Consider the following 26,559-nt stretch of genomic DNA (forward strand, 5'->3'; position numbering starts at 1 on the left):
GCCATAAATTCTAATTTATCTTTGTTTACCCATTCCTCCTCTTTTCACCAGATCCTATTTGAGCTTGAAAACTCAAATAATTCCTATTGTTCCCTTCTCACTCCAAGTCAACAACCCCTTTATCCTGTCAGTTTGGCTAATTTTCCTTTTTTTAATGAACTAGTTTCGCCAATAAATAAGAAACCATCAGACTATTTCAGCCAATCTGATTGGGACTTTGCTTTAATATTGTTTCTTTTTAGGCAAGATCCTATTTTGGATTTAAAGCTCAAATCATTCCCGTCTCTTCTACTCACTCAAAAATGACAAGGAAATCAACAACACTTTCCTCATATATTAAAAATGTTTCGGCAGAAAAACCCGATTTCCTGCATGAATGGAGGAAGACAAAAACTCACTGAACAGTGCCTCGTGTGTGGATCGAACTCACGACCTTCAGATTATTAGACTGACACGCTTCCTACTGCGCTAACGAGGCAACCACCAGATGTTTGTAGACAAGCTCAAAGCGGCAAAATGAAAAAATATATATACATTTTCTTTATTCCCACTTTTTCTTAGTCCATGACTCATTTTACTTAATAACTGCTCCCACATTTGTCTAGCGGTTAGGATTCCTGGTTTTCACCCAGGTGGCCCGGGTTCGACTCCCGGTATGGGAAAAAACCTTTTACTAGTCTTGCACTTTCAAAGGTTGAGCGTTATAGGATAAAAGTGCTCTTTGTGGCCATAAATTCTAATTTATCTTTGTTTACCCATTCCTCCTCTTTTCACCAGATCCTATTTGAGCTTGAAAACTCAAATAATTCCTATTGTTCCCTTCTCACTCCAAGTCAACAACCCCTTTATCCTGTCAGTTTGGCTAATTTTCCTTTTTTTAATGAACTAGTTTCGCCAATAAATAAGAAACCATCAGACTATTTCACCCAATCTGATTGGGACTTTGCTTTAATATTGTTTCTTTTTAGGCAAGATCCTATTTTGGATTTAAAGCTCAAATCATTCCCATCTCTTCTACTCACTCAAAAATGACAAGGAAATCAACAACACTTTCCTCATATATTAAAAACGTTTCGGCAGAAAAACACGATTTCCTGCATGAATGGAGGAAGACAAAAACTCACTGAACAGTGCCTCGTGTGTGGATCGAACTCACGACCTTCAGATTATTAGACTGACACGCTTCCTACTGCGCTAACGAGGCAACCACCAGATGTTTGTAGACAAGCTCAAAGCGGCAAAATGAAAAAAATATATATATATTTTCTTTATTCCCACTTTTTCTTAGTCCATGACTCATTTTACTTAATAACTGCTCCCATATGGTCTAGCGGTTAGGATTCCTGGTTTTCACCCATGTTGCCTGGGTTTGACTCCCGGTATGGGAAAAAACCTTTTATTAGTCTTGCACTTTCAAAGGTTGAGCGTTATAGGATAAAAGTGCTCTTTGTGGCCATAAATTCTAACTTATCTTTGTTTACCCATTCCTCCTCTTTTCACCAGATCCTATTTGAGCTTGAAAACTCAAATAATTCCTATTGTTCCCTTCTCACTCCAAGTCAACAACCCCTTTATCCTGTCAGTTTGGCTAATTTTCCTTTTTTTAATGAACTAGTTTCGCCAATAAATAAGAAACCATCAGACTATTTCACCCAATCTGATTGGGACTTTGCTTTAATATTGTTTCTTTTTAGGCAAGATCCTATTTTGGATTTAAAGCTCAAATCATTCCCATCTCTTCTACTCACTCAAAAATGACAAGGAAATCAACAACACTTTCCTCATATATTAAAAATGTTTCGGCAGAAAAACCCGATTTCCTGCATGAATGGAGGAAGACAAAAACTCACTGAACAGTGCCTCGTGTGTGGATCGAACTCACGACCTTCAGATTATTAGACTGACACGCTTCCTACTGCGCTAACGAGGCAACCACCAGATGTTTGTAGACAAGCTCAAAGCGGCAAAATGAAAAAAATATATATATATTTTCTTTATTCCCACTTTTTCTTAGTCCATGACTCATTTTACTTAATAACTGCTCCCATATGGTCTAGCGGTTAGGATTCCTGGTTTTCACCCAGGTGGCCCGGTTTCAACTCCCGGTATGGGAAAAAACCTTTTACTAGTCTTGCACTTTCAAAGGTTGAGCGTTATAGGATAAAAGTGCTCTTTGTGGCCATAAATTCTAACTTATCTTTGTTTACCCAATCCTCCTCTTTTCACCAGATCCTATTTGAGCTTGAAAACTCAAGTAATTCCTATTGTTCCCTTCTCACTCCAAGTCAACAACCCCTTTATCCTGTCAGTTTGGCTCATTTTCCTTTTTTTAATGAACTAGTTTCGCCAATAAATAAGAAACCATCAGACTATTTCACCCAATCTGATTGGGACTTTGCTTTAATATTGTTTCTTTTTAGGCAAGATCCTATTTTGGATTTAAAGCTCAAATCATTCCCATCTCTTCTACTCACTCAAAAATGACAAGGAAATCAACAACACTTTCCTCATATATTAAAAACGTTTCGGCAGAAAAACCCGATTTCCTGCATGAATGGAGGAAGACAAAAACTCACTGAACAGTGCCTCGTGTGTGGATCGAACTCACGACCTTCAGATTATTAGACTGACACGCTTCCTACTGCGCTAACGAGGCAACCACCAGATGTTTGTAAACAAGCTCAAAGCGGCAAAATGAAAAAAAAATATATATATTTTCTTTATTCCCACTTTTTCATAGTCCATGACTCATTTTACTTAATAACTGCTCCCATATGGTCTAGCGGTTAGGATTCCTGGTTTTCACCCAGGTGGCCCGGGTTCGACTCCTGGTATGGGAAAAAACCTTTTACTAGTCTTGCACTTTCAAAGGTTGAGCGTTATAGGATAAAAGTGCTCTTTGTGGCCATAAATTCTAATTTATCTTTGTTTACCCATTCCTCCTCTTTTCACCAGATCCTATTTGAGCTTGAAAACTCAAATAATTCCTATTGTTCCCTTCTCACTCCAAGTCAACAACCCCTTTATCCTGTCAGTTTGGCTAATTTTCCTTTTTTTAATGAACTAGTTCCGCCAATAAATAAGAAACCATCAGACTATTTCACCCAATCTGATTGGGACTTTGCTTTAATATTGTTTCTTTTTAGGCAAGATCCTATTTTGGATTTAAAGCTCAAATCATTCCCATCTCTTCTACTCACTCAAAAATGACAAGGAAATCAACAACACTTTCCTCATATATTAAAAACGTTTCGGAAGAAAAACCCGATTTCCTGCATGAATGGAGGAAGACAAAAACTCACTGAACAGTGCCTCGTGTGAGGACCGAACTCACGACCTTCAGATTATGAGACTGACACGCTTCCTACTGCGCTAACGAGGCAACCACCAGATGTTTGTAGACAAGCTCAAAGCGGCAAAATGAAAAAATATATATACATTTTCTTTATTCCCACTTTTTCTTAGTCCATGACTCATTATACTTAATAACTGCTCCCATATGGTCTAGCGGTTAGGATTCCTGGTTTTCACCCAGGTGGCCCGGGTTCGACTCCCGGTATGGGAAAAAACCTTTTACTAGTCTTGCACTTTCAAAGGTTGAGCGTTATAGGATAAAAGTGCTCTTTGTGGCCATAAATTCTAACTTATCTTTGTTTACCCATTCCTCCTCTTTTCACCAGATCCTATTTGAGCTTGAAAACTCAAATAATTCCTATTGTTCCCTTCTCACTCCAAGTCAACAACCCCTTTATCCTGTCAGTTTGGCTAATTTTCCTTTTTTTAATGAACTAGTTTCGCCAATAAATAAGAAACCATCAGACTATTTCACCCAATCTGATTGGGACTTTGCTTTAATATTGTTTCTTTTTAGGCAAGATCCTATTTTGGATTTAAAGCTCAAATCATTCCCATCTCTTCTACTCACTCAAAAATGACAAGGAAATCAACAACACTTTCCTCATATATTAAAAACGTTTCGGCAGAAAAACCCGATTTCCTGCATGAATGGAGGAAGACAAAAACTCACTGAACAGTGCCTCGTGTGAGGATCGAACTCACGACCTTCAGATTATGAGACTGACACGCTTCCTACTGCGCTAACGAGCCAACCACCAGATGTTTGTAGACAAGCTCAAAGCGGCAAAATTAAAAAATATATATACATTTTCTTTATTCCCACTTTTTCTTAGTCCATGACTCATTATTCTTAATAACTGCTCCCATATGGTCTAGCGGTTAGGATTCCTGGCTTTCACCCAGGTGGCCCGGGTTCGACTCCCGGTATGGGAAAAAACCTTTTACTAGTCTTGCACTTTCAAAGGTTGAGCGTTATAGGATAAAAGTGCTCTTTGTGGCCATAAATTCTAACTTATCTTTGTTTACCCATTCCTCCTCTTTTCACCAGATCCTATTTGAGCTTGAAAACTCAAATAATTCCTATTGTTCCCTTCTCACTCCAAGTCAACAACCCCTTTATCCTGTCAGTTTGGCTAATTTTCCTTTTTTTAATGAACTAGTTTCGCCAATAAATAAGAAACCATCAGACTATTTCACCCAATCTGATTGGGACTTTGCTTTAATATTGTTTCTTTTCAGGCAAGATCCTATTTTGGATTTAAAGCTCAAATCATTCCCATCTCTTCTACTCACTCAAAAATGACAAGGAAATCAACAACACTTTCCTCATATATTAAAAACGTTTCGGCAGAAAAACCCGATTTCCTGCATGAATGGAGGAAGACAAAAACTCACTGAACAGTGCCTCGTGTGTGGATCGAACTCACGACCTTCAGATTATTAGACTGACACGCTTCCTACTGCGCTAACGAGGCAACCACCAGATGTTTGTAGACAAGCTCAAAGCGGCAAAATGAAAAAAATATATATATATTTTCTTTATTCCCACTTTTTCTTAGTCCATGACTCATTTTACTTAATAACTGCTCCCATATGGTCTAGCGGTTAGGATTCCTGGTTTTCACCCAGGTGGCCCGGTTTCAACTCCCGGTATGGGAAAAAACCTTTTACTAGTCTTGCACTTTCAAAGGTTGAGCGTTATAGGATAAAAGTGCTCTTTGTGGCCATAAATTCTAACTTATCTTTGTTTACCCAATCCTCCTCTTTTCACCAGATCCTATTTGAGCTTGAAAACTCAAGTAATTCCTATTGTTCCCTTCTCACTCCAAGTCAACAACCCCTTTATCCTGTCAGTTTGGCTCATTTTCCTTTTTTTAATGAACTAGTTTCGCCAATAAATAAGAAACCATCAGACTATTTCACCCAATCTGATTGGGACTTTGCTTTAATATTGTTTATTTTTAGGCAAGATCCTATTTTGGATTTAAAGCTCAAATCATTCCCATCTCTTCTACTCACTCAAAAATGACAAGGAAATCAACAACACTTTCCTCATATATTAAAAACGTTTCGGCAGAAAAACCCGATTTCCTGCATGAATGGAGGAAGACAAAAACTCACTGAACAGTGCCTCGTGTGTGGATCGAACTCACGACCTTCAGATTAATAGACTGACACGCTTCCTACTGCGCTAACGAGGCAACCACCAGATGTTTGTAAACAAGCTCAAAGCGGCAAAATGAAAAAAAAATATATATTTTTTCTTTATTCCCACTTTTTCATAGTCCATGACTCATTTTACTTAATAACTGCTCCCATATGGTCTAGCGGTTAGGATTCCTGGTTTTCACCCAGGTGGCCCGGGTTCGACTCCCGGTATGGGAAAAAACATTTTACTAGTCTTGCACTTTCAAAGGTTGAGCGTTATAGGATAAAAGTGCTCTTTGTGGCCATAAATTCTAACTTATCTTTGTTTACCCATTCCTCCTCTTTTCACCAGATCCTATTTGAGCTTGAAAACTCAAATAATTCCTATTGTTCCCTTCTCACTCCAAGTCAACAACCCCTTTATCCTGTCAGTTTGGCTAATTTTCCTTTTTTTAATGAACTAGTTTCGCCAATAAATAAGAAACCATCAGACTATTTCACCCAATCTGATTGGGACTTTGCTTTAATATTGTTTCTTTTTAGGCAAGATCCTATTTTGGATTTAAAGCTCAAATCATTCCCATCTCTTCTACTCACTCAAAAATGACAAGGAAATCAACAACACTTTCCTCATATATTAAAAACGTTTCGGAAGAAAAACCCGATTTCCTGCATGAATGGAGGAAGACAAAAACTCACTGAACAGTGCCTCGTGTGAGGACCGAACTCACGACCTTCAGATTATGAGACTGACACGCTTCCTACTGCGCTAACGAGGCAACCACCAGATGATTGTAGACAAGCTCAAAGCGGCAAAATGAAAAAATATATATACATTTTCTTTATTCCCACATTTCTTAGTCCATGACTCATTATACTTAATAACTGCTCCCATATGGTCTAGCGGTTAGGATTCCTGGTTTTCACCCAGGTGGCCCGGGTTCGACTCCCGGTATGGGAAAAAACCTTTTACTAGTCTTGCACTTTCAAAGGTTGAGCGTTATAGGATAAAAGTGCTCTTTGTGGCCATAAATTCTAACTTATCTTTGTTTACCCATTCCTCCTCTTTTCACCAGATCCTATTTGAGCTTGAAAACTCAAATAATTCCTATTGTTCCCTTCTCACTCCAAGTCAACAACCCCTTTATCCTGTCAGTTTGGCTAATTTTCCTTTTTTTAATGAACTAGTTTCGCCAATAAATAAGAAACCATCAGACTATTTCACCCAATCTGATTGGGACTTTGCTTTAATATTGTTTCTTTTCAGGCAAGATCCTATTTTGGATTTAAAGCTCAAATCATTCCCATCTCTTCTACTCACTCAAAAATGACAAGGAAATCAACAACACTTTCCTCATATATTAAAAACGTTTCGGCAGAAAAACCCGATTTCCTGCATGAATGGAGGAAGACAAAAACTCACTGAACAGTGCCTCGTGTGTGGATCGAACTCACGACCTTCAGATTATTAGACTGACACGCTTCCTACTGCGCTAACGAGGCAACCACCAGATGTTTGTAGACAAGCTCAAAGCGGCAAAATGAAAAAAATATATATATATTTTCTTTATTCCCACTTTTTCTTAGTCCATGACTCATTTTACTTAATAACTGCTCCCATATGGTCTAGCGGTTAGGATTCCTGGTTTTCACCCAGGTGGCCCGGTTTCAACTCCCGGTATGGGAAAAAACCTTTTACTAGTCTTGCACTTTCAAAGGTTGAGCGTTATAGGATAAAAGTGCTCTTTGTGGCCATAAATTCTAACTTATCTTTGTTTACCCAATCCTCCTCTTTTCACCAGATCCTATTTGAGCTTGAAAACTCAAGTAATTCCTATTGTTCCCTTCTCACTCCAAGTCAACAACCCCTTTATCCTGTCAGTTTGGCTCATTTTCCTTTTTTTAATGAACTAGTTTCGCCAATAAATAAGAAACCATCAGACTATTTCACCCAATCTGATTGGGACTTTGCTTTAATATTGTTTATTTTTAGGCAAGATCCTATTTTGGATTTAAAGCTCAAATCATTCCCATCTCTTCTACTCACTCAAAAATGACAAGGAAATCAACAACACTTTCCTCATATATTAAAAACGTTTCGGCAGAAAAACCCGATTTCCTGCATGAATGGAGGAAGACAAAAACTCACTGAACAGTGCCTCGTGTGTGGATCGAACTCACGACCTTCAGATTAATAGACTGACACGCTTCCTACTGCGCTAACGAGGCAACCACCAGATGTTTGTAAACAAGCTCAAAGCGGCAAAATGAAAAAAAAATATATATTTTTTCTTTATTCCCACTTTTTCATAGTCCATGACTCATTTTACTTAATAACTGCTCCCATATGGTCTAGCGGTTAGGATTCCTGGTTTTCACCCAGGTGGCCCGGGTTCGACTCCCGGTATGGGAAAAAACATTTTACTAGTCTTGCACTTTCAAAGGTTGAGCGTTATAGGATAAAAGTGCTCTTTGTGGCCATAAATTCTAACTTATCTTTGTTTACCCATTCCTCCTCTTTTCACCAGATCCTATTTGAGCTTGAAAACTCAAATAATTCCTATTGTTCCCTTCTCACTCCAAGTCAACAACCCCTTTATCCTGTCAGTTTGGCTAATTTTCCTTTTTTTAATGAACTAGTTTCGCCAATAAATAAGAAACCATCAGACTATTTCACCCAATCTGATTGGGACTTTGCTTTAATATTGTTTCTTTTTAGGCAAGATCCTATTTTGGATTTAAAGCTCAAATCATTCCCATCTCTTCTACTCACTCAAAAATGACAAGGAAATCAACAACACTTTCCTCATATATTAAAAACGTTTCGGAAGAAAAACCCGATTTCCTGCATGAATGGAGGAAGACAAAAACTCACTGAACAGTGCCTCGTGTGAGGACCGAACTCACGACCTTCAGATTATGAGACTGACACGCTTCCTACTGCGCTAACGAGGCAACCACCAGATGTTTGTAGACAATCTCAAAGCGGCAAAATGAAAAAATATATATACATTTTCTTTATTCCCACTTTTTCTTAGTCCATGACTCATTATACTTAATAACTGCTCCCATATGGTCTAGCGGTTAGGATTCCTGGTTTTCACCCATGTTGCCTGGGTTCGACTCCCGGTATGGGAAAAAACATTTTACTAGTCTTGCACTTTCAAAGGTTGAGCGTTATAGGATAAAAGTGCTCTTTGTGGCCATAAATTCTAACTTATCTTTGTTTACCCATTCCTCCTCTTTTCACCAGATCCTATTTGAGCTTGAAAACTCAAATAATTCCTATTGTTCCCTTCTCACTCCAAGTCAACAACCCCTTTATCCTGTCAGTTTGGCTAATTTTCCTTTTTTTAATGAACTAGTTTCGCCAATAAATAAGAAACCATCAGACTATTTCACCCAATCTGATTGGGACTTTGCTTTAATATTGTTTCTTTTTAGGCAAGATCCTATTTTGGATTTAAAGCTCAAATCATTCCCATCTCTTCTACTCACTCAAAAATGACAAGGAAATCAACAACACTTTCCTCATATATTAAAAACGTTTCGGCAGAAAAACCCGATTTCCTGCATGAATGGAGGAAGACAAAAACTCACTGAACAGTGCCTCGTGTGAGGATCGAACTCACGACCTTCAGATTATGAGACTGACACGCTTCCTACTGCGCTAACGAGGCAACCACCAGATGTTTGTAGACAAGCTCAAAGCGGCAAAATGAAAAAATATATATACATTTTCTTTATTCCCACTTTTTCTTAGTCCATGACTCATTATACTTAATAACTGCTCCCATATGGTCTAGCGGTTAGGATTCCTGGTTTTCACCCAGGTGGCCCGGGTTCGACTCCCGGTATGGGAAAAAACCTTTTACTAGTCTTGCACTTTCAAAGGTTGAGCGTTATAGGATAAAAGTGCTCTTTGTGGCCATAAATTCTAACTTATCTTTGTTTACCCATTCCTCCTCTTTTCACCAGATCCTATTTGAGCTTGAAAACTCAAATAATTCCTATTGTTCCCTTCTCACTCCAAGTCAACAACCCCTTTATCCTGTCAGTTTGGCTAATTTTCCTTTTTTTAATGAACTAGTTTCACCAATAAATAAGAAACCATCAGACTATTTCACCCAATCTGATTGGGACTTTGCTTTAATATTGTTTCTTTTTAGGCAAGATCCTATTTTGGATTTAAAGCTCAAATCATTCCCATCTCTTCTACTCACTCAAAAATGACAAGGAAATCAACAACACTTTCCTCATATATTAAAAACGTTTCGGCAGAAAAACCCGATTTCCTGCATGAATGGAGGAAGACAAAAACTCACTGAACAGTGCCTCGTGTGAGGATCGAACTCACGACCTTCAGATTATTAGACTGACACGCTTCCTACTGCGCTAACGAGGCAACCACCAGATGTTTGTAGACAAGCTCAAAGCGGCAAAATGAAAAAAATATATATATATTTTCTTTATTCCCACTTTTTCTTAGTCCATGACTCATTTTACTTAATAACTGCTCCCATATGGTCTAGCGGTTAGGATTCCTGGTTTTCACCCAGGTGGCCCGGTTTCAACTCCCGGTATGGGAAAAAACCTTTTACTAGTCTTGCACTTTCAAAGGTTGAGCGTTATAGGATAAAAGTGCTCTTTGTGGCCATAAATTCTAACTTATCTTTGTTTACCCAATCCTCCTCTTTTCACCAGATCCTATTTGAGCTTGAAAACTCAAGTAATTCCTATTGTTCCCTTCTCACTCCAAGTCAACAACCCCTTTATCCTGTCAGTTTGGCTCATTTTCCTTTTTTTAATGAACTAGTTTCGCCAATAAATAAGAAACCATCAGACTATTTCACCCAATCTGATTGGGACTTTGCTTTAATATTGTTTCTTTTTAGGCAAGATCCTATTTTGGATTTAAAGCTCAAATCATTCCCATCTCTTCTACTCACTCAAAAATGACAAGGAAATCAACAACACTTTCCTCATATATTAAAAACGTTTCGGCAGAAAAACCCGATTTCCTGCATGAATGGAGGAAGACAAAAACTCACTGAACAGTGCCTCGTGTGTGGATCGAACTCACGACCTTCAGATTAATAGACTGACACGCTTCCTACTGCGCTAACGAGGCAACCACCAGATGTTTGTAAACAAGCTCAAAGCGGCAAAATGAAAAAAAAATATATATATTTTCTTTATTCCCACTTTTTCATAGTCCATGACTCATTTTACTTAATAACTGCTCCCATATGGTCTAGCGGTTAGGATTCCTGGTTTTCACCCATGTTGCCTGGGTTCGACTCCCGGTATGGGAAAAAACCTTTTACTAGTCTTGCACTTTCAAAGGTTGAGCGTTATAGGATAAAAGTGCTCTTTGTGGCCATAAATTCTAATTTATCTTTGTTTACCCATTCCTCCTCTTTTCACCAGATCCTATTTGAGCTTGAAAACTCAAATAATTCCTATTGTTCCCTTCTCACTCCAAGTCAACAACCCCTTTATCCTGTCAGTTTGGCTAATTTTCCTTTTTTTAATGAACTAGTTTCGCCAATAAATAAGAAACCATCAGACTATTTCACCCAATCTGATTGGGACTTTGCTTTAATATTGTTTCTTTTTAGGCAAGATCCTATTTTGGATTTAAAGCTCAAATCATTCCCATCTCTTCTACTCACTCAAAAATGACAAGGAAATCAACAACACTTTCCTCATATATTAAAAACGTTTCGGCAGAAAAACCCGATTTCCTGCATGAATGGAGGAAGACAAAAACTCACTGAACAGTGCCTCGTGTGAGGATCGAACTCACGACCTTCAGATTATGAGACTGACACGCTTCCTACTGCGCTAACGAGGCAACCACCAGATGTTTGTAGACAAGCTCAAAGCGGCAAAATGAAAAAATATATATACATTTTCTTTATTCCCACTTTTTCTTAGTCCATGACTCATTATACTTAATAACTGCTCCCATATGGTCTAGCGGTTAGGATTCCTGGTTTTCACCCAGGTGGCCCGGGTTCGACTCCCGGTATGGGAAAAAACCTTTTACTAGTCTTGCACTTTCAAAGGTTGAGCGTTATAGGATAAAAGTGCTCTTTGTGGCCATAAATTCTAACTTATCTTTGTTTACCCATTCCTCCTCTTTTCACCAGATCCTATTTGAGCTTGAAAACTCAAATAATTCCTATTTTTCCCTTCTCACTCCAAGTCAACAACCCCTTTATCCTGTCAGTTTGGCTAATTTTCCTTTTTTTAATGAACTAGTTCCGCCAATAAATAAGAAACCATCAGACTATTTCACCCAATCTGATTGGGACTTTGCTTTAATATTGTTTCTTTTTAGGCAAGATCCTATTTTGGATTTAAAGCTCAAATCATTCCCATCTCTTCTACTCACTCAAAAATGACAAGGAAATCAACAACACTTTCCTCATATATTAAAAACGTTTCGGCAGAAAAACCCGATTTCCTGCATGAATGGAGGAAGACAAAAACTCACTGAACAGTGCCTCGTGTGAGGATCGAACTCACGACCTTCAGATTATGAGACTGACACGCTTCCTACTGCGCTAACGAGGCAACCACCAGATGTTTGTAGACAAGCTCAAAGCGGCAAAATTAAAAAATATATATACATTTTCTTTATTCCCACTTTTTCTTAGTCCATGACTCATTATACTTAATAACTGCTCCCATATGGTCTAGCGGTTAGGATTCCTGGTTTTCACCCAGGTGGCCCGGGTTCAACTCCCGGTATGGGAAAAAACCTTTTACTAGTCTTGCACTTTCAAAGGTTGAGCGTTATAGGATAAAAGTGCTCTTTGTGGCCATAAATTCTAACTTATCTCTGTTTACCCATTCCTCCTCTTTTCACCAGATCCTATTTGAGCTTGAAAACTCAAATAATTCCTATTGTTCCCTTCTCACTCCAAGTCAACAACCCCTTTATCCTGTCAGTTTGGCTAATTTTCCTTTTTTTAATGAACTAGTTTCGCCAATAAATAAGAAACCATCAGACTATTTCACCCAATCTGATTGGGACTTTGCTTTAATATTGTTTCTTTTTAGGCAAGATCCTATTTTGGATTTAAAGCTCAAATCATTCCCATCTCTTCTACTCACTCAAAAATGACAAGGAAATCAACAACACTTTCCTCATATATTAAAAATGTTTCGGCAGAAAAACCCGATTTCCTGCATGAAAGGAGGAAGACAAAAACTCACTGAACAGTGCCTCGTGTGTGGATCGAACTCACGACCTTCAGATTATTAGACTGACACGCTTCCTACTGCGCTAACGAGGCAACCACCAGATGTTTGTAGACAAGCTCAAAGCGGCAAAATGAAAAAAATATATATATATTTTCTTTATTCCCACTTTTTCTTAGTCCATGACTCATTTTACTTAATAACTGCTCCCATATGGTCTAGCGGTTAGGATTCCTGGTTTTCACCCAGGTGGCCCGGTTTCAACTCCCGGTATGGGAAAAAACCTTTTACTAGTCTTGCACTTTCAAAGGTTGAGCGTTATAGGATAAAAGTGCTCTTTGTGGCCATAAATTCTAACTTATCTTTGTTTACCCAATCCTCCTCTTTTCACCAGATCCTATTTGAGCTTGAAAACTCAAGTAATTCCTATTGTTCCCTTCTCACTCCAAGTCAACAACCCCTTTATCCTGTCAGTTTGGCTCATTTTCCTTTTTTTAATGAACTAGTTTCGCCAATAAATAAGAAACCATCAGACTATTTCACCCAATCTGATTGGGACTTTGCTTTAATATTGTTTCTTTTTAGGCAAGATCCTATTTTGGATTTAAAGCTCAAATCATTCCCATCTCTTCTACTCACTCAAAAATGACAAGGAAATCAACAACACTTTCCTCATATATTAAAAACGTTTCGGCAGAAAAACCCGATTTCCTGCATGAATGGAGGAAGACAAAAACTCACTGAACAGTGCCTCGTGTGTGGATCGAACTCACGACCTTCAGATTAATAGACTGACACGCTTCCTACTGCGCTAACGAGGCAACCACCAGATGTTTGTAAACAAGCTCAAAGCGGCAAAATGAAAAAAAAATATATATATTTTCTTTATTCCCACTTTTTCATAGTCCATGACTCATTTTACTTAATAACTGCTCCCATATGGTCTAGCGGTTAGGATTCCTGGTTTTCACCCATGTTGCCTGGGTTCGACTCCCGGTATGGGAAAAAACCTTTTACTAGTCTTGCACTTTCAAAGGTTGAGCGTTATAGGATAAAAGTGCTCTTTGTGGCCATAAATTCTAACTTATCTTTGTTTACCCATTCCTCCTCTTTTCACCAGATCCTATTTGAGCTTGAAAACTCAAATAATTGCTATTTTTCCCTTCTCACTCCAAGTCAACAACCCCTTTATCCTGTCAGTTTGGCTAATTTTCCTTTTTTTAATGAACTAGTTCCGCCAATAAATAAGAAACCATCAGACTATTTCACCCAATCTGATTGGGACTTTGCTTTAATATTGTTTCTTTTTAGGCAAGATCCTATTTTGGATTTAAAGCTCAAATCATTCCCATCTCTTCTACTCACTCAAAAATGACAAGGAAATCAACAACACTTTCCTCATATATTAAAAACGTTTCGGCAGAAAAACCCGATTTCCTGCATGAATGGAGGAAGACAAAAACTCACTGAACAGTGCCTCGTGTGAGGATTGAACTCACGACCTTCAATGAGACTGACACGCTTCCTACTGCGCTAACGAGGCAACCACCAGATGTTTGTAGACAAGCTCAAAGCGGCAAAATGAAAAAATATATATACATTTTCTTTATTCCCACTTTTTCTTAGTCCATGACTCATTATACTTAATAACTGCTCCCATATGGTCTAGCGGTTAGGATTCCTGGTTTTCACCCAGGTGGCCCGGGTTCGACTCCCGGTATGGGAAAAAACCTTTTACTAGTCTTGCACTTTCAAAGGTTGAGCGTTATAGGATAAAAGTGCTCTTTGTGGCCATAAATTCTAACTTATCTTTGTTTACCCATTCCTCCTCTTTTCACCAGATCCTATTTGAGCTTGAAAACTCAAATAATTCCTATTGTTCCCTTCTCACTCCAAGTCAACAACCCCTTTATCCTGTCAGTTTGGCTAATTTTCCTTTTTTTAATGAACTAGTTTCGCCAATAAATAAGAAACCATCAGACTATTTCACCCAATCTGATTGGGACTTTGCTTTAATATTGTTTCTTTTTAGGCAAGATCCTATTTTGGATTTAAAGCTCAAATCATTCCCATCTCTTCTACTCACTCAAAAATGACAAGGAAATCAACAACACTTTCCTCATATATTAAAAACGTTTCGGCAGAAAAACCCGATTTCCTGCATGAATGGAGGAAGACAAAAACTCACTGAACAGTGCCTCGTGTGAGGATCGAACTCACAACCTTCAGATTATGAGACTGACACGCTTCCTACTGCGCTAACGAGGCAACCACCAGATGTTTGTAGACAAGCTCAAAGCGGCAAAATGAAAAAATATATATACATTTTCTTTATTCCCACTTTTTCTTAGTCCATGACTCATTATACTTAATAACTGCTCCCATATGGTCTAGCGGTTAGGATTCCTGGTTTTCACCCAGGTGGCCCGGGTTCGACTCCCGGTATGGGAAAAAACCTTTTACTAGTCTTGCACTTTCAAAGGTTGAGCGTTATAGGATAAAAGTGCTCTTTGTGGCCATAAATTCTAACTTATCTTTGTTTACCCATTCCTCCTCTTTTCACCAGATCCTATTTGAGCTTGAAAACTCAAATAATTCCTATTTTTCCCTTCTCACTCCAAGTCAACAACCCCTTTATCCTGTCAGTTTGGCTAATTTTCCTTTTTTTAATGAACTAGTTCCGCCAATAAATAAGAAACCATCAGACTATTTCACCCAATCTGATTGGGACTTTGCTTTAATATTGTTTCTTTTTAGGCAAGATCCTATTTTGGATTTAAAGCTCAAATCATTCCCATCTCTTCTACTCACTCAAAAATGACAAGGAAATCAACAACACTTTCCTCATATATTAAAAACGTTTCGGCAGAAAAACCTGATTTCCTGCATGAATGGAGGAAGACAAAAACTCACTGAACAGTGCCTCGTGTGAGGATCGAACTCACGACCTTCAGATTATGAGACTGACACGCTTCCTACTGCGCTAACGAGGCAACCACCAGATGTTTGTAGACAAGCTCAAAGCGGCAAAATGAAAAAATATATATACATTTTCTTTATTCCCACTTTTTCTTAGTCCATGACTCATTATACTTAATAACTGCTCCCATATGGTCTAGCGGTTAGGATTCCTGGTTTTCACCCAGGTGGCCCGGGTTCGACTCTCGGTATGGGAAAAAACCTTTTACTAGTCTTGCACTTTCAAAGGTTGAGCGTTATAGGGCACTTTCAAAGGTTGAGCGTTATAGGATAAAAGTGCTCTTTGTGGCCATAAATTCTAACTTATCTTTGTTTACCCATTCCTCCTCTTTTCACCAGATCCTATTTGAGCTTGAAAACTCAAATAATTCCTATTGTTCCCTTCTCACTCCAAGTCAACAACCCCTTTATCCTGTCAGTTTGGCTAATTTTCCTTTTTTTAATGAACTAGTTTCGCCAATAAATAAGAAACCATCAGACTATTTCACCCAATCTGATTGGGACTTTGCTTTAATATTGTTTCTTTTTAGGCAAGATCCTATTTTGGATTTAAAGCTCAAATCATTCCCATCTCTTCTACTCACTCAAAAATGACAAGGAAATCAACAACACTTTCCTCATATATTAAAAACGTTTCGGCAGAAAAACCCGATTTCCTGCATGAATGGAGGAAGACAAAAACTCACTGAACAGTGCCTCGTGTGAGGATCGAACTCACGACCTTCAGATTATGAGACTGACACGCTTCCTACTGCGCTAACGAGGCAACCACCAGATGTTTGTAGACAAGCTCAAAGCGGCAAAATGAAAAAATATATATACATTTTCTTTATTCGCACTTTTTCTTAGTCCATGACTCATTATATTTAATAACTGCTCCCATATGGTCTAGCGGTTAGAATTCCTGGTTTTCACCCAGGTGGCCCGGGTTCGACTCCCGGTATGGGGAAAATCCTTTTACTAGTCTTGCACTTTCAAAGGTTGAGCGTTATAGGATAAAAGTGCTCTTTGTGGCCATAAATTCTAACTTATCTTTGTTTACCCATTCCTCCTCTTTTCACCAGATCCTATTTGAGCTTGAAAACTCAAATAATTCCTATTTTTCCCTTCTCACTCCAAGTCAACAACCCCTTTATCCTGTCAGTTTGGCTAATTTTCCTTTTTTTAATGAACTAGTTCCGCCAATAAATAAGAAACCATCAGACTATTTCACCCAATCTGATTGGGACTTTGCTTTAATATTGTTTCTTTTTAGGCAAGATCCTATTTTGGATTTAAAGCTCAAATCATTCCCATCTCTTCTACTCACTCAAAAATGACAAGGAAATCAACAACACTTTCCTCATATATTAAAAACGTTTCGGCAGAAAAACCCGATTTCCTGCATGAATGGAGGAAGACAAAAACTCACTGAACAGTGCCTCGTGTGAGGATTGAACTCACGACCTTCAGATTATGAGACTGACACGCTTCCTACTGCGCTAACGAGGCAACCACCAGATGTTTGTAGACAAGCTCAAAGCGGCAAAATGAAAAAATATATATACATTTTCTTTATTCCCACTTTTTCTTAGTCCATGACTCATTATACTTAATAACTGCTCCCATATGGTCTAGCGGTTAGGATTCCTGGTTTTCACCCAGGTGGCCCGGGTTCGACTCTCGGTATGGGAAAAAACCTTTTACTAGTCTTGCACTTTCAAAGGTTGAGCGTTATAGGGCACTTTCAAAGGTTGAGCGTTATAGGATAAAAGTGCTCTTTGTGGCCATAAATTCTAACTTATCTTTGTTTACCCATTCCTCCTCTTTTCACCAGATCCTATTTGAGCTTGAAAACTCAAATAATTCCTATTGTTCCCTTCTCACTCCAAGTCAACAACCCCTTTATCCTGTCAGTTTGGCTAATTTTCCTTTTTTTAATGAACTAGTTTCGCCAATAAATAAGAAACCATCAGACTATTTCACCCAATCTGATTGGGACTTTGCTTTAATATTGTTTCTTTTTAGGCAAGATCCTATTTTGGATTTAAAGCTCAAATCATTCCCATCTCTTCTACTCACTCAAAAATGACAAGGAAATCAACAACACTTTCCTCATATATTAAAAACGTTTCGGCAGAAAAACCCGATTTCCTGCATGAATGGAGGAAGACAAAAACTCACTGAACAGTGCCTCGTGTGAGGATCGAACTCACGACCTTCAGATTATGAGACTGACACGCTTCCTACTGCGCTAACGAGGCAACCACCAGATGTTTGTAGACAAGCTCAAAGCGGCAAAATGAAAAAATATATATACATTTTCTTTATTCCCACTTTTTCTTAGTCCATGACTCATTATACTTAATAACTGCTCCCATATGGTCTAGCGGTTAGGATTCCTGGTTTTCACCCAGGTGGCCCGGGTTCGACTCCCGGTATGGGGAAAATCCTTTTACTAGTCTTGCACTTTCAAAGGTTGAGCGTTATAGGATAAAAGTGCTCTTTGTGGCCATAAATTCTAACTTATCTTTGTTTACCCATTCCTCCTCTTTTCACCAGATCCTATTTGAGCTTGAAAACTCAAATAATTCCTATTGTTCCCTTCTCACTCCAAGTCAACAACCCCTTTATCCTGTCAGTTTGGCTAATTTTCCTTTTTTTAATGAACTAGTTTCGCCAATAAATAAGAAACCATCAGACTATTTCACCCAATCTGATTGGGACTTTGCTTTAATATTGTTTCTTTTTAGGCAAGATCCTATTTTGGATTTAAAGCTCAAATCATTCCCATCTCTTCTACTCACTCAAAAATGACAAGGAAATCAACAACACTTTCCTCATATATTAAAAACGTTTCGGCAGAAAAACCCGATTTCCTGCATGAATGGAGGAAGACAAAAACTCACTGAACAGTGCCTCGTGTGAGGATCGAACTCACGACCTTCAGATTATGAGACTGACACGCTTCCTACTGCGCTAACGAGGCAACCACCAGATGTTTGTAGACAAGCTCAAAGCGGCAAAATGAAAAAATATATATACATTTTCTTTATTCGCACTTTTTCTTAGTCCATGACTCATTATACTTAATAACTGCTCCCATATGGTCTAGCGGTTAGAATTCCTGGTTTTCACCCAGGTGGCCCGGGTTCGACTCCCGGTATGGGGAAAATCCTTTTACTAGTCTTGCACTTTCAAAGGTTGAGCGTTATAGGATAAAAGTGCTCTTTGTGGCCATAAATTCTAACTTATCTTTGTTTACCCATTCCTCCTCTTTTCACCAGATCCTATTTGAGCTTGAAAACTCAAATAATTCCTATTTTTCCCTTCTCACTCCAAGTCAACAACCCCTTTATCCTGTCAGTTTGGCTAATTTTCCTTTTTTTAATGAACTAGTTCCGCCAATAAATAAGAAACCATCAGACTATTTCACCCAATCTGATTGGGACTTTGCTTTAATATTGTTTCTTTTTAGGCAAGATCCTATTTTGGATTTAAAGCTCAAATCATTCCCATCTCTTCTACTCACTCAAAAATGACAAGGAAATCAACAACACTTTCCTCATATATTAAAAACGTTTCGGCAGAAAAACCCGATTTCCTGCATGAATGGAGGAAGACAAAAACTCACTGAACAGTGCCTCGTGTGAGGATTGAACTCACGACCTTCAGATTATGAGACTGACACGCTTCCTACTGCGCTAACGAGGCAACCACCAGATGTTTGTAGACAAGCTCAAAGCGGCAAAATGAAAAAATATATATACATTTTCTTTATTCCCACTTTTTCTTAGTCCATGACTCATTATACTTAATAACTGCTCCCATATGGTCTAGCGGTTAGGATTCCTGGTTTTCACCCAGGTGGCCCGGGTTCGACTCCCGGTATGGGAAAAAACCTTTTACTAGTCTTGCACTTTCAAAGGTTGAGCGTTATAGGATAAAAGTGCTCTTTGTGGCCATAAATTCTAACTTATCTTTGTTTACCCATTCCTCCTCTTTTCACCAGATCCTATTTGAGCTTGAAAACTCAAATAATTCCTATTTTTCCCTTCTCACTCCAAGTCAACAACCCCTTTATCCTGTCAGTTTGGCTAATTTTCCTTTTTTTAATGAACTAGTTCCGCCAATAAATAAGAAACCATCAGACTATTTCACCCAATCTGATTGGGACTTTGCTTTAATATTGTTTCTTTTTAGGCAAGATCCTATTTTGGATTTAAAGCTCAAATCATTCCCATCTCTTCTACTCACTCAAAAATGACAAGGAAATCAACAACACTTTCCTCATATATTAAAAACGTTTCGGCAGAAAAACCCGATTTCCTGCATGAATGGAGGAAGACAAAAACTCACTGAACAGTGCCTCGTGTGAGGATCGAACTCACGACCTTCAGATTATGAGACTGACACGCTTCCTACTGCGCTAACGAGGCAACCACCAGATGTTTGTAGACAAGCTCAAAGCGGCAAAATGAAAAAATATATATACATTTTCTTTATTCGCACTTTTTCTTAGTCCATGACTCATTATACTTAATAACTGCTCCCATATGGTCTAGCGGTTAGGATTCCTGGTTTTCACCCAGGTGGCCCGGGTTCGACTCCCGGTATGGGAAAAAACCTTTTACTAGTCTTGCACTTTCAAAGGTTGAGCGTTATAGGATAAAAGTGCTCTTTGTGGCCATAAATTCTAACTTATCTTTGTTTACCCATTCCTCCTCTTTTCACCAGATCCTATTTGAGCTTGAAAACTCAAATAATTCCTATTTTTCCCTTCTCACTCCAAGTCAACAACCCCTTTATCCTGTCAGTTTGGCTAATTTTCCTTTTTTTAATGAACTAGTTCCGCCAATAAATAAGAAACCATCAGACTATTTCACCCAATCTGATTGGGACTTTGCTTTAATATTGTTTCTTTTTAGGCAAGATCCTATTTTGGATTTAAAGCTCAAATCATTCCCATCTCTTCTACTCACTCAAAAATGACAAGGAAATCAACAACACTTTCCTCATATATTAAAAACGTTTCGGCAGAAAAACCTGATTTCCTGCATGAATGGAGGAAGACAAAAACTCACTGAACAGTGCCTCGTGTGAGGATTGAACTCACGACCTTCAGATTATGAGACTGACACGCTTCCTACTGCGCTAACGAGGCAGCCACCAGATGTTTGTAGACAAGCTCAAAGCGGCAAAATGAAAAAATATATATACATTTTCTTTATTCCCACTTTTTCTTAGTCCATGACTCATTATACTTAATAACTGCTCCCATATGGTCTAGCGGTTAGGATTCCTGGTTTTCACCCAGGTGGCCCGGGTTCGACTCCCGGTATGGGAAAAAACCTTTTACTAGTCTTGCACTTTCAAAGGTTGAGCGTTATAGGATAAAAGTGCTCTTTGTGGCCATAAATTCTAACTTATCTTTGTTTACCCATTCCTCCTCTTTTCACCAGATCCTATTTGAGCTTGAAAACTCAAATAATTCCTATTTTTCCCTTCTCACTCCAAGTCAACAACCCCTTTATCCTGTCAGTTTGGCTAATTTTCCTTTTTTTAATGAACTAGTTCCGCCAATAAATAAGAAACCATCAGACTATTTCACCCAATCTGATTGGGACTTTGCTTTAATATTGTTTCTTTTTAGGCAAGATCCTATTTTGGATTTAAAGCTCAAATCATTCCCATCTCTTCTACTCACTCAAAAATGACAAGGAAATCAACAACACTTTCCTCATATATTAAAAACGTTTCGGCAGAAAAACCTGATTTCCTGCATGAATGGAGGAAGACAAAAACTCACTGAACAGTGCCTCGTGTGAGGATCGAACTCACGACCTTCAGATTATGAGACTGACACGCTTCCTACTGCGCTAACGAGGCAACCACCAGATGTTTGTAGACAAGCTCAAAGCGGCAAAATGAAAAAATATATATACATTTTCTTTATTCCCACTTTTTCTTAGTCCATGACTCATTATACTTAATAACTGCTCCCATATGGTCTAGCGGTTAGGATTCCTGGTTTTCACCCAGGTGGCCCGGGTTCGACACCCGGTATGGGAAAAAACCTTTTACTAGTCTTGCACTTTCAAAGGTTGAGCGTTATAGGATAAAAGTGCTCTTTGTGGCCATAAATTCTAACTTATCTTTGTTTACCCATTCCTCCTCTTTTCACCAGATCCTATTTGAGCTTGAAAACTCAAATAATTCCTATTGTTCCCTTCTCACTCCAAGTCAACAACCCCTTTATCCTGTCAGTTTGGCTAATTTTCCTTTTTTTAATGAACTAGTTCCGCCAATAAATAAGAAACCATCAGACTATTTCACCCAATCTGATTGGGACTTTGCTTTAATATTGTTTCTTTTTAGGCAAGATCCTATTTTGGATTTAAAGCTCAAATCATTCCCATCTCTTCTACTCACTCAAAAATGACAAGGAAATCAACAACACTTTCCTCATATATTAAAAACGTTTCGGCAGAAAAACCCGATTTCCTGCATGAATGGAGGAAGACAAAAACTCACTGAACAGTGCCTCGTGTGAGGATCGAACTCACAACCTTCAGATTATGAGACTGACACGCTTCCTACTGCGCTAACGAGGCAACCACCAGATGTTTGTAGACAAGCTCAAAGCGGCAAAATGAAAAAATATATATACATTTTCTTTATTCCCACTTTTTCTTAGTCCATGACTCATTATACTTAATAACTGCTCCCATATGGTCTAGCGGTTAGGATTCCTGGTTTTCACCCAGGTGGCCCGGGTTCGACTCCCGGTATGGGAAAAAACCTTTTACTAGTCTTGCACTTTCAAAGGTTGAGCGTTATAGGATAAAAGTGCTCTTTGTGGCCATAAATTCTAACTTATCTTTGTTTACCCATTCCTCCTCTTTTCACCAGATCCTATTTGAGCTTGAAAACTCAAATAATTCCTATTGTTCCCTTCTCACTCCAAGTCAACAACCCCTTTATCCTGTCAGTTTGGCTAATTTTCCTTTTTTTAATGAACTAGTTTCGCCAATAAATAAGAAACCATCAGACTATTTCACCCAATCTGATTGGGACTTTGCTTTAATATTGTTTCTTTTTAGGCAAGATCCTATTTTGGATTTAAAGCTCAAATCATTCCCATCTCTTCTACTCACTCAAAAATGACAAGGAAATCAACAACACTTTCCTCATATATTAAAAACGTTTCGGCAGAAAAACCCGATTTCCTGCATGAATGGAGGAAGACAAAAACTCACTGAACAGTGCCTCGTGTGAGGATCGAACTCACAACCTTCAGATTATGAGACTGACACGCTTCCTACTGCGCTAACGAGGCAACCACCAGATGTTTGTAGACAAGCTCAAAGCGGAAAAATGAAAAAATATATATACATTTTCTTTATTCCCACTTTTTCTTAGTCCATGACTCATTATACTTAATAACTGCTCCCATATGGTCTAGCGGTTAGGATTCCTGGTTTTCAACCAGGTGGCCTGGGTTCGACTCCCGGTATGGGAAAAAACCTTTTACTAGTCTTGCACTTTCAAAGGTTGAGCGTTATAGGATAAAAGTGCTCTTTGTGGCCATAAATTCTAACTTATCTTTGTTTACCCATTCCTCCTCTTTTCACCAGATCCTATTTGAGCTTGAAAACTCAAATAATTCCTATTGTTCCCTTCTCACTCCAAGTCAACAACCCCTTTATCCTGTCAGTTTGGCTAATTTTCCTTTTTTTAATGAACTAGTTCCGCCAATAAATAAGAAACCATCAGACTATTTCACCCAATCTGATTGGGACTTTGCTTTAATATTGTTTCTTTTTAGGCAAGATCCTATTTTGTATTTAAAGCTCAAATCATTCCCATCTCTTCTACTCACTCAAAAATGACAAGGAAATCAACAACACTTTCCTCATATATTAAAAACGTTTCGGCAGAAAAACCCGATTTCCTGCATGAATGGAGGAAGACAAAAACTCACTGAACAGTGCCTCGTGTGAGGATCGAACTCACAACCTTCAGATTATGAGACTGACACGCTTCCTACTGCGCTAACGAGGCAACCACCAGATGTTTGTAGACAAGCTCAAAGCGGCAAAATGAAAAAATATATATACATTTTCTTTATTCCCACTTTTTCTTAGTCCATGACTCATTATACTTAATAACTGCTCCCATATGGTCTAGCGGTTAGGATTCCTGGTTTTCACCCAGGTGCCCTGGGTTCGACTTCCGGTATGGGAAAAAACCTTTTACTAGTCTTGCACTTTCATAGGATGTGGCCATAAATTCTAACTTATCTTTGTTTACCCATTCCTCCTCTTTTCACCAGATCCTATTTGAGCTTGAAAACTCAAATAATTCCTATTGTTCCCTTCTCACTCCAAGTCAACAACCCCTTTATCCTGTCAGTTTGGCTAATTTTCCTTTTTTTAATGAACTAGTTTCGCCAATAAATAAGAAACCATCAGACTATTTCACCCAATCTGATTGGGACTTTGCTTTAATATTGTTTCTTTTTAGGCAAGATCCTATTTTGGATTTAAAGCTCAAATCATTCCCATCTCTTCTACTCACTCAAAAATGACAAGGAAATCAACAACACTTTCCTCATATATTAAAAACGTTTCGGCAGAAAAACCCGATTTCCTGCATGAATGGAGGAAGACAAAAACTCACTGAACAGTGCCTCGTGTGCGGATCGAACTCACGACCTTCAGATTATGAGACTGACACGCTTCCTACTGCGCTAACGAGGCAACCACCAGATGTTTGTAGACAAGCTCAAAGCGGCAAAATGAAAAAATATATATACATTTTCTTTATTCCCACTTTTTCTTAGTCCATGACTCATTATACTTAATAACTGCTCCCATATGGTCTAGCGGTTAGGATTCCTGTTTTTCACCCAGGTGGCCCGGGTTCGACTCCCGGTATGGGAAAAAACCTTTTACTAGTCTTGCACTTTCAAAGGTTGAGCGTTATAGGATAAAAGTGCTCTTTGTGGCCATAAATTCTAACTTATCTTTGTTTACCCATTCCTCCTCTTTTCACCAGATCCTATTTGAGCTTGAAAACTCAAATAATTCCTATTGTTCCCTTCTCACTCCAAGTCAACAACCCCTTTATCCTGTCAGTTTGGCTAATTTTCCTTTTTTTAATGAACTAGTTCCGCCAATAAATAAGAAACCATCAGACTATTTCACCCAATCTGATTGGGACTTTGCTTTAATATTGTTTCTTTTTAGGCAAGATCCTATTTTGGATTTAAAGCTCAAATCATTCCCATCTCTTCTACTCACTCAAAAATGACAAGGAAATCAACAACACTTTCCTCATATATTAAAAACGTTTCGGCAGAAAAACCCGATTTCCTGCATGAATGGAGGAAGACAAAAACTCACTGAACAGTGCCTCGTGTGAGGATCGAACTCACAACCTTCAGATTATGAGACTGACACGCTTCCTACTGCGCTAACGAGGCAACCACCAGATGTTTGTAGACAAGCTCAAAGCGGCAAAATGAAAAAATATATATACATTTTCTTTATTCCCACTTTTTCTTAGTCCATGACTCATTATACTTAATAACTGCTCCCATATGGTCTAGCGGTTAGGATTCCTGGTTTTCACCCAGGTGGCCCGGGTTCGACTCACGGTATGGGAAAAAACCTTTTACTAGTCTTGCACTTTCAAAGGTTGAGCGTTATAGGATAAAAGTGCTCTTTGTGGCCATAAATTCTAACTTATCTTTGTTTACCCATTCCTCCTCTTTTCACCAGATCCTATTTGAGCTTGAAAACTCAAATAATTCCTATTGTTCCCTTCTCACTCCAAGTCAACAACCCCTTTATCCTGTCAGTTTGGCTAATTTTCCTTTTTTTAATGAACTAGTTCCGCCAATAAATAAGAAACCATCAGACTATTTCACCCAATCTGATTGGGACTTTGCTTTAATATTGTTTCTTTTTAGGCAAGATCCTATTTTGGATTTAAAGCTCAAATCATTCCCATCTCTTCTACTCACTCAAAAATGACAAGGAAATCAACAACACTTTCCTCATATATTAAAAACGTTTCGGCAGAAAAACCCGATTTCATGCATGAATGGAGGAAGACAAAAACTCACTGAATAGTGCCTCGTGTGAGGATCGAACTCACAACCTTCAGATTATGAGACTGACACGCTTCCTACTGCGCTAACGAGGCAACCACCAGATGTTTGTAGACAAGCTCAAAGCGGCAAAATGAAAAAATATATATACATTTTCTTTATTCCCACTTTTTCTTAGTCCATGACTCATTATACTTAATAACTGCTCCCATATGGTCTAGCGGTTAGGATTCTTGGTTTTCACCCAGGTGGCCCGGGTTCGACTCCCGGTATGGGAAAAAACCTTTTACTAGTCTTGCACTTTCAAAGGTTGAGCGTTATAGGATAAAAGTGCTCTTTGTGGCCATAAATTCTAACTTATCTTTGTTTACCCAATCCTCCTCTTTTCACCAGATCCTATTTGAGCTTGAAAACTCAAGTAATTCCTATTGTTCCCTTCTCACTCCAAGTCAACAACCCCTTTATCCTGTCAGTTTGGCTCATTTTCCTTTTTTTAATGAACTAGTTTCGCCAATAAATAAGAAACCATCAGACTATTTCACCCAATCTGATTGGGACTTTGCTTTAATATTGTTTCTTTTTAGGAAAGATCCTATTTTGGATTTAAAGCTCAAATCATTCCCATCTCTTCTACTCACTCAAAAATGACAAGGAAATCAACAACACTTTCCTCATATATTAAAAACGTTTCGGCAGAAAAACCCGATTTCCTGCATGAATGGAGGAAGACAAAAACTCACTGAACAGTGCCTCGTGTGTGGATCGAA

General features: G+C 38.4%; 44 non-coding genes across 44 annotated transcripts; 22 read left to right on the forward strand and 22 right to left on the reverse strand.

Annotated features, from left to right (window-relative positions):
• Positions 1 to 2,768: 2,768 nt before the first annotated feature.
• Positions 2,769 to 2,840, forward strand: TRNAE-UUC (transfer RNA glutamic acid (anticodon UUC)). The gene has a single exon. It is a non-coding gene; the product is annotated as a tRNA-Glu (tRNA).
• A 653-nt stretch (positions 2,841 to 3,493) lies between these two features.
• On the forward strand, positions 3,494 to 3,565 carry TRNAE-UUC (transfer RNA glutamic acid (anticodon UUC)). Its single transcript has one exon. It is a non-coding gene; the product is annotated as a tRNA-Glu (tRNA).
• A 653-nt stretch (positions 3,566 to 4,218) lies between these two features.
• On the forward strand, positions 4,219 to 4,290 carry TRNAE-UUC (transfer RNA glutamic acid (anticodon UUC)). Its single transcript has one exon. It is a non-coding gene; the product is annotated as a tRNA-Glu (tRNA).
• Positions 4,291 to 5,485: 1,195 nt separating this feature from the next.
• On the reverse strand, positions 5,486 to 5,558 carry TRNAN-AUU (transfer RNA asparagine (anticodon AUU)). Its single transcript has one exon. It is a non-coding gene; the product is annotated as a tRNA-Asn (tRNA).
• Positions 5,559 to 5,670: 112 nt separating this feature from the next.
• TRNAE-UUC (transfer RNA glutamic acid (anticodon UUC)) lies at positions 5,671 to 5,742 on the forward strand. Its single transcript has one exon. It is a non-coding gene; the product is annotated as a tRNA-Glu (tRNA).
• Positions 5,743 to 6,394: 652 nt separating this feature from the next.
• Positions 6,395 to 6,466, forward strand: TRNAE-UUC (transfer RNA glutamic acid (anticodon UUC)). The gene has a single exon. It is a non-coding gene; the product is annotated as a tRNA-Glu (tRNA).
• A 1,195-nt stretch (positions 6,467 to 7,661) lies between these two features.
• On the reverse strand, positions 7,662 to 7,734 carry TRNAN-AUU (transfer RNA asparagine (anticodon AUU)). The gene has a single exon. It is a non-coding gene; the product is annotated as a tRNA-Asn (tRNA).
• A 112-nt stretch (positions 7,735 to 7,846) lies between these two features.
• Positions 7,847 to 7,918, forward strand: TRNAE-UUC (transfer RNA glutamic acid (anticodon UUC)). The gene has a single exon. It is a non-coding gene; the product is annotated as a tRNA-Glu (tRNA).
• A 1,194-nt stretch (positions 7,919 to 9,112) lies between these two features.
• Positions 9,113 to 9,185, reverse strand: TRNAM-CAU (transfer RNA methionine (anticodon CAU)). Its single transcript has one exon. It is a non-coding gene; the product is annotated as a tRNA-Met (tRNA).
• A 111-nt stretch (positions 9,186 to 9,296) lies between these two features.
• On the forward strand, positions 9,297 to 9,368 carry TRNAE-UUC (transfer RNA glutamic acid (anticodon UUC)). Its single transcript has one exon. It is a non-coding gene; the product is annotated as a tRNA-Glu (tRNA).
• A 1,195-nt stretch (positions 9,369 to 10,563) lies between these two features.
• Positions 10,564 to 10,636, reverse strand: TRNAN-AUU (transfer RNA asparagine (anticodon AUU)). Its single transcript has one exon. It is a non-coding gene; the product is annotated as a tRNA-Asn (tRNA).
• A 653-nt stretch (positions 10,637 to 11,289) lies between these two features.
• Positions 11,290 to 11,362, reverse strand: TRNAM-CAU (transfer RNA methionine (anticodon CAU)). The gene has a single exon. It is a non-coding gene; the product is annotated as a tRNA-Met (tRNA).
• A 111-nt stretch (positions 11,363 to 11,473) lies between these two features.
• On the forward strand, positions 11,474 to 11,545 carry TRNAE-UUC (transfer RNA glutamic acid (anticodon UUC)). Its single transcript has one exon. It is a non-coding gene; the product is annotated as a tRNA-Glu (tRNA).
• A 469-nt stretch (positions 11,546 to 12,014) lies between these two features.
• Positions 12,015 to 12,087, reverse strand: TRNAM-CAU (transfer RNA methionine (anticodon CAU)). The gene has a single exon. It is a non-coding gene; the product is annotated as a tRNA-Met (tRNA).
• Positions 12,088 to 12,198: 111 nt separating this feature from the next.
• TRNAE-UUC (transfer RNA glutamic acid (anticodon UUC)) lies at positions 12,199 to 12,270 on the forward strand. The gene has a single exon. It is a non-coding gene; the product is annotated as a tRNA-Glu (tRNA).
• Positions 12,271 to 13,465: 1,195 nt separating this feature from the next.
• TRNAN-AUU (transfer RNA asparagine (anticodon AUU)) lies at positions 13,466 to 13,538 on the reverse strand. The gene has a single exon. It is a non-coding gene; the product is annotated as a tRNA-Asn (tRNA).
• An 833-nt stretch (positions 13,539 to 14,371) lies between these two features.
• On the forward strand, positions 14,372 to 14,443 carry TRNAE-UUC (transfer RNA glutamic acid (anticodon UUC)). The gene has a single exon. It is a non-coding gene; the product is annotated as a tRNA-Glu (tRNA).
• A 469-nt stretch (positions 14,444 to 14,912) lies between these two features.
• TRNAM-CAU (transfer RNA methionine (anticodon CAU)) lies at positions 14,913 to 14,985 on the reverse strand. Its single transcript has one exon. It is a non-coding gene; the product is annotated as a tRNA-Met (tRNA).
• Positions 14,986 to 15,096: 111 nt separating this feature from the next.
• On the forward strand, positions 15,097 to 15,168 carry TRNAE-UUC (transfer RNA glutamic acid (anticodon UUC)). The gene has a single exon. It is a non-coding gene; the product is annotated as a tRNA-Glu (tRNA).
• Positions 15,169 to 15,637: 469 nt separating this feature from the next.
• On the reverse strand, positions 15,638 to 15,710 carry TRNAM-CAU (transfer RNA methionine (anticodon CAU)). The gene has a single exon. It is a non-coding gene; the product is annotated as a tRNA-Met (tRNA).
• A 111-nt stretch (positions 15,711 to 15,821) lies between these two features.
• On the forward strand, positions 15,822 to 15,893 carry TRNAE-UUC (transfer RNA glutamic acid (anticodon UUC)). Its single transcript has one exon. It is a non-coding gene; the product is annotated as a tRNA-Glu (tRNA).
• Positions 15,894 to 16,389: 496 nt separating this feature from the next.
• TRNAM-CAU (transfer RNA methionine (anticodon CAU)) lies at positions 16,390 to 16,462 on the reverse strand. Its single transcript has one exon. It is a non-coding gene; the product is annotated as a tRNA-Met (tRNA).
• A 652-nt stretch (positions 16,463 to 17,114) lies between these two features.
• TRNAM-CAU (transfer RNA methionine (anticodon CAU)) lies at positions 17,115 to 17,187 on the reverse strand. The gene has a single exon. It is a non-coding gene; the product is annotated as a tRNA-Met (tRNA).
• A 111-nt stretch (positions 17,188 to 17,298) lies between these two features.
• TRNAE-UUC (transfer RNA glutamic acid (anticodon UUC)) lies at positions 17,299 to 17,370 on the forward strand. Its single transcript has one exon. It is a non-coding gene; the product is annotated as a tRNA-Glu (tRNA).
• A 496-nt stretch (positions 17,371 to 17,866) lies between these two features.
• Positions 17,867 to 17,939, reverse strand: TRNAM-CAU (transfer RNA methionine (anticodon CAU)). Its single transcript has one exon. It is a non-coding gene; the product is annotated as a tRNA-Met (tRNA).
• Positions 17,940 to 18,050: 111 nt separating this feature from the next.
• Positions 18,051 to 18,123, forward strand: TRNAE-UUC (transfer RNA glutamic acid (anticodon UUC)). The gene has a single exon. It is a non-coding gene; the product is annotated as a tRNA-Glu (tRNA).
• A 468-nt stretch (positions 18,124 to 18,591) lies between these two features.
• Positions 18,592 to 18,664, reverse strand: TRNAM-CAU (transfer RNA methionine (anticodon CAU)). The gene has a single exon. It is a non-coding gene; the product is annotated as a tRNA-Met (tRNA).
• A 652-nt stretch (positions 18,665 to 19,316) lies between these two features.
• On the reverse strand, positions 19,317 to 19,389 carry TRNAM-CAU (transfer RNA methionine (anticodon CAU)). Its single transcript has one exon. It is a non-coding gene; the product is annotated as a tRNA-Met (tRNA).
• Positions 19,390 to 19,500: 111 nt separating this feature from the next.
• On the forward strand, positions 19,501 to 19,572 carry TRNAE-UUC (transfer RNA glutamic acid (anticodon UUC)). Its single transcript has one exon. It is a non-coding gene; the product is annotated as a tRNA-Glu (tRNA).
• Positions 19,573 to 20,041: 469 nt separating this feature from the next.
• TRNAM-CAU (transfer RNA methionine (anticodon CAU)) lies at positions 20,042 to 20,114 on the reverse strand. The gene has a single exon. It is a non-coding gene; the product is annotated as a tRNA-Met (tRNA).
• Positions 20,115 to 20,225: 111 nt separating this feature from the next.
• Positions 20,226 to 20,297, forward strand: TRNAE-UUC (transfer RNA glutamic acid (anticodon UUC)). Its single transcript has one exon. It is a non-coding gene; the product is annotated as a tRNA-Glu (tRNA).
• Positions 20,298 to 20,766: 469 nt separating this feature from the next.
• Positions 20,767 to 20,839, reverse strand: TRNAM-CAU (transfer RNA methionine (anticodon CAU)). Its single transcript has one exon. It is a non-coding gene; the product is annotated as a tRNA-Met (tRNA).
• Positions 20,840 to 20,950: 111 nt separating this feature from the next.
• TRNAE-UUC (transfer RNA glutamic acid (anticodon UUC)) lies at positions 20,951 to 21,022 on the forward strand. Its single transcript has one exon. It is a non-coding gene; the product is annotated as a tRNA-Glu (tRNA).
• Positions 21,023 to 21,491: 469 nt separating this feature from the next.
• Positions 21,492 to 21,564, reverse strand: TRNAM-CAU (transfer RNA methionine (anticodon CAU)). The gene has a single exon. It is a non-coding gene; the product is annotated as a tRNA-Met (tRNA).
• A 111-nt stretch (positions 21,565 to 21,675) lies between these two features.
• On the forward strand, positions 21,676 to 21,747 carry TRNAE-UUC (transfer RNA glutamic acid (anticodon UUC)). The gene has a single exon. It is a non-coding gene; the product is annotated as a tRNA-Glu (tRNA).
• A 469-nt stretch (positions 21,748 to 22,216) lies between these two features.
• TRNAM-CAU (transfer RNA methionine (anticodon CAU)) lies at positions 22,217 to 22,289 on the reverse strand. Its single transcript has one exon. It is a non-coding gene; the product is annotated as a tRNA-Met (tRNA).
• A 111-nt stretch (positions 22,290 to 22,400) lies between these two features.
• Positions 22,401 to 22,472, forward strand: TRNAE-UUC (transfer RNA glutamic acid (anticodon UUC)). The gene has a single exon. It is a non-coding gene; the product is annotated as a tRNA-Glu (tRNA).
• Positions 22,473 to 22,941: 469 nt separating this feature from the next.
• Positions 22,942 to 23,014, reverse strand: TRNAM-CAU (transfer RNA methionine (anticodon CAU)). The gene has a single exon. It is a non-coding gene; the product is annotated as a tRNA-Met (tRNA).
• A 111-nt stretch (positions 23,015 to 23,125) lies between these two features.
• TRNAE-UUC (transfer RNA glutamic acid (anticodon UUC)) lies at positions 23,126 to 23,197 on the forward strand. The gene has a single exon. It is a non-coding gene; the product is annotated as a tRNA-Glu (tRNA).
• A 469-nt stretch (positions 23,198 to 23,666) lies between these two features.
• Positions 23,667 to 23,739, reverse strand: TRNAM-CAU (transfer RNA methionine (anticodon CAU)). Its single transcript has one exon. It is a non-coding gene; the product is annotated as a tRNA-Met (tRNA).
• A 1,350-nt stretch (positions 23,740 to 25,089) lies between these two features.
• On the reverse strand, positions 25,090 to 25,162 carry TRNAM-CAU (transfer RNA methionine (anticodon CAU)). The gene has a single exon. It is a non-coding gene; the product is annotated as a tRNA-Met (tRNA).
• A 111-nt stretch (positions 25,163 to 25,273) lies between these two features.
• TRNAE-UUC (transfer RNA glutamic acid (anticodon UUC)) lies at positions 25,274 to 25,345 on the forward strand. Its single transcript has one exon. It is a non-coding gene; the product is annotated as a tRNA-Glu (tRNA).
• Positions 25,346 to 25,814: 469 nt separating this feature from the next.
• Positions 25,815 to 25,887, reverse strand: TRNAM-CAU (transfer RNA methionine (anticodon CAU)). Its single transcript has one exon. It is a non-coding gene; the product is annotated as a tRNA-Met (tRNA).
• Positions 25,888 to 25,998: 111 nt separating this feature from the next.
• TRNAE-UUC (transfer RNA glutamic acid (anticodon UUC)) lies at positions 25,999 to 26,070 on the forward strand. Its single transcript has one exon. It is a non-coding gene; the product is annotated as a tRNA-Glu (tRNA).
• Positions 26,071 to 26,559: the final 489 nt, after the last annotated feature.

This window comes from Rhinoderma darwinii, chromosome 3, assembly GCF_050947455.1.
Source record: "Rhinoderma darwinii isolate aRhiDar2 chromosome 3, aRhiDar2.hap1, whole genome shotgun sequence".
Lineage (NCBI taxonomy): Eukaryota > Metazoa > Chordata > Amphibia > Anura > Rhinodermatidae > Rhinoderma > Rhinoderma darwinii.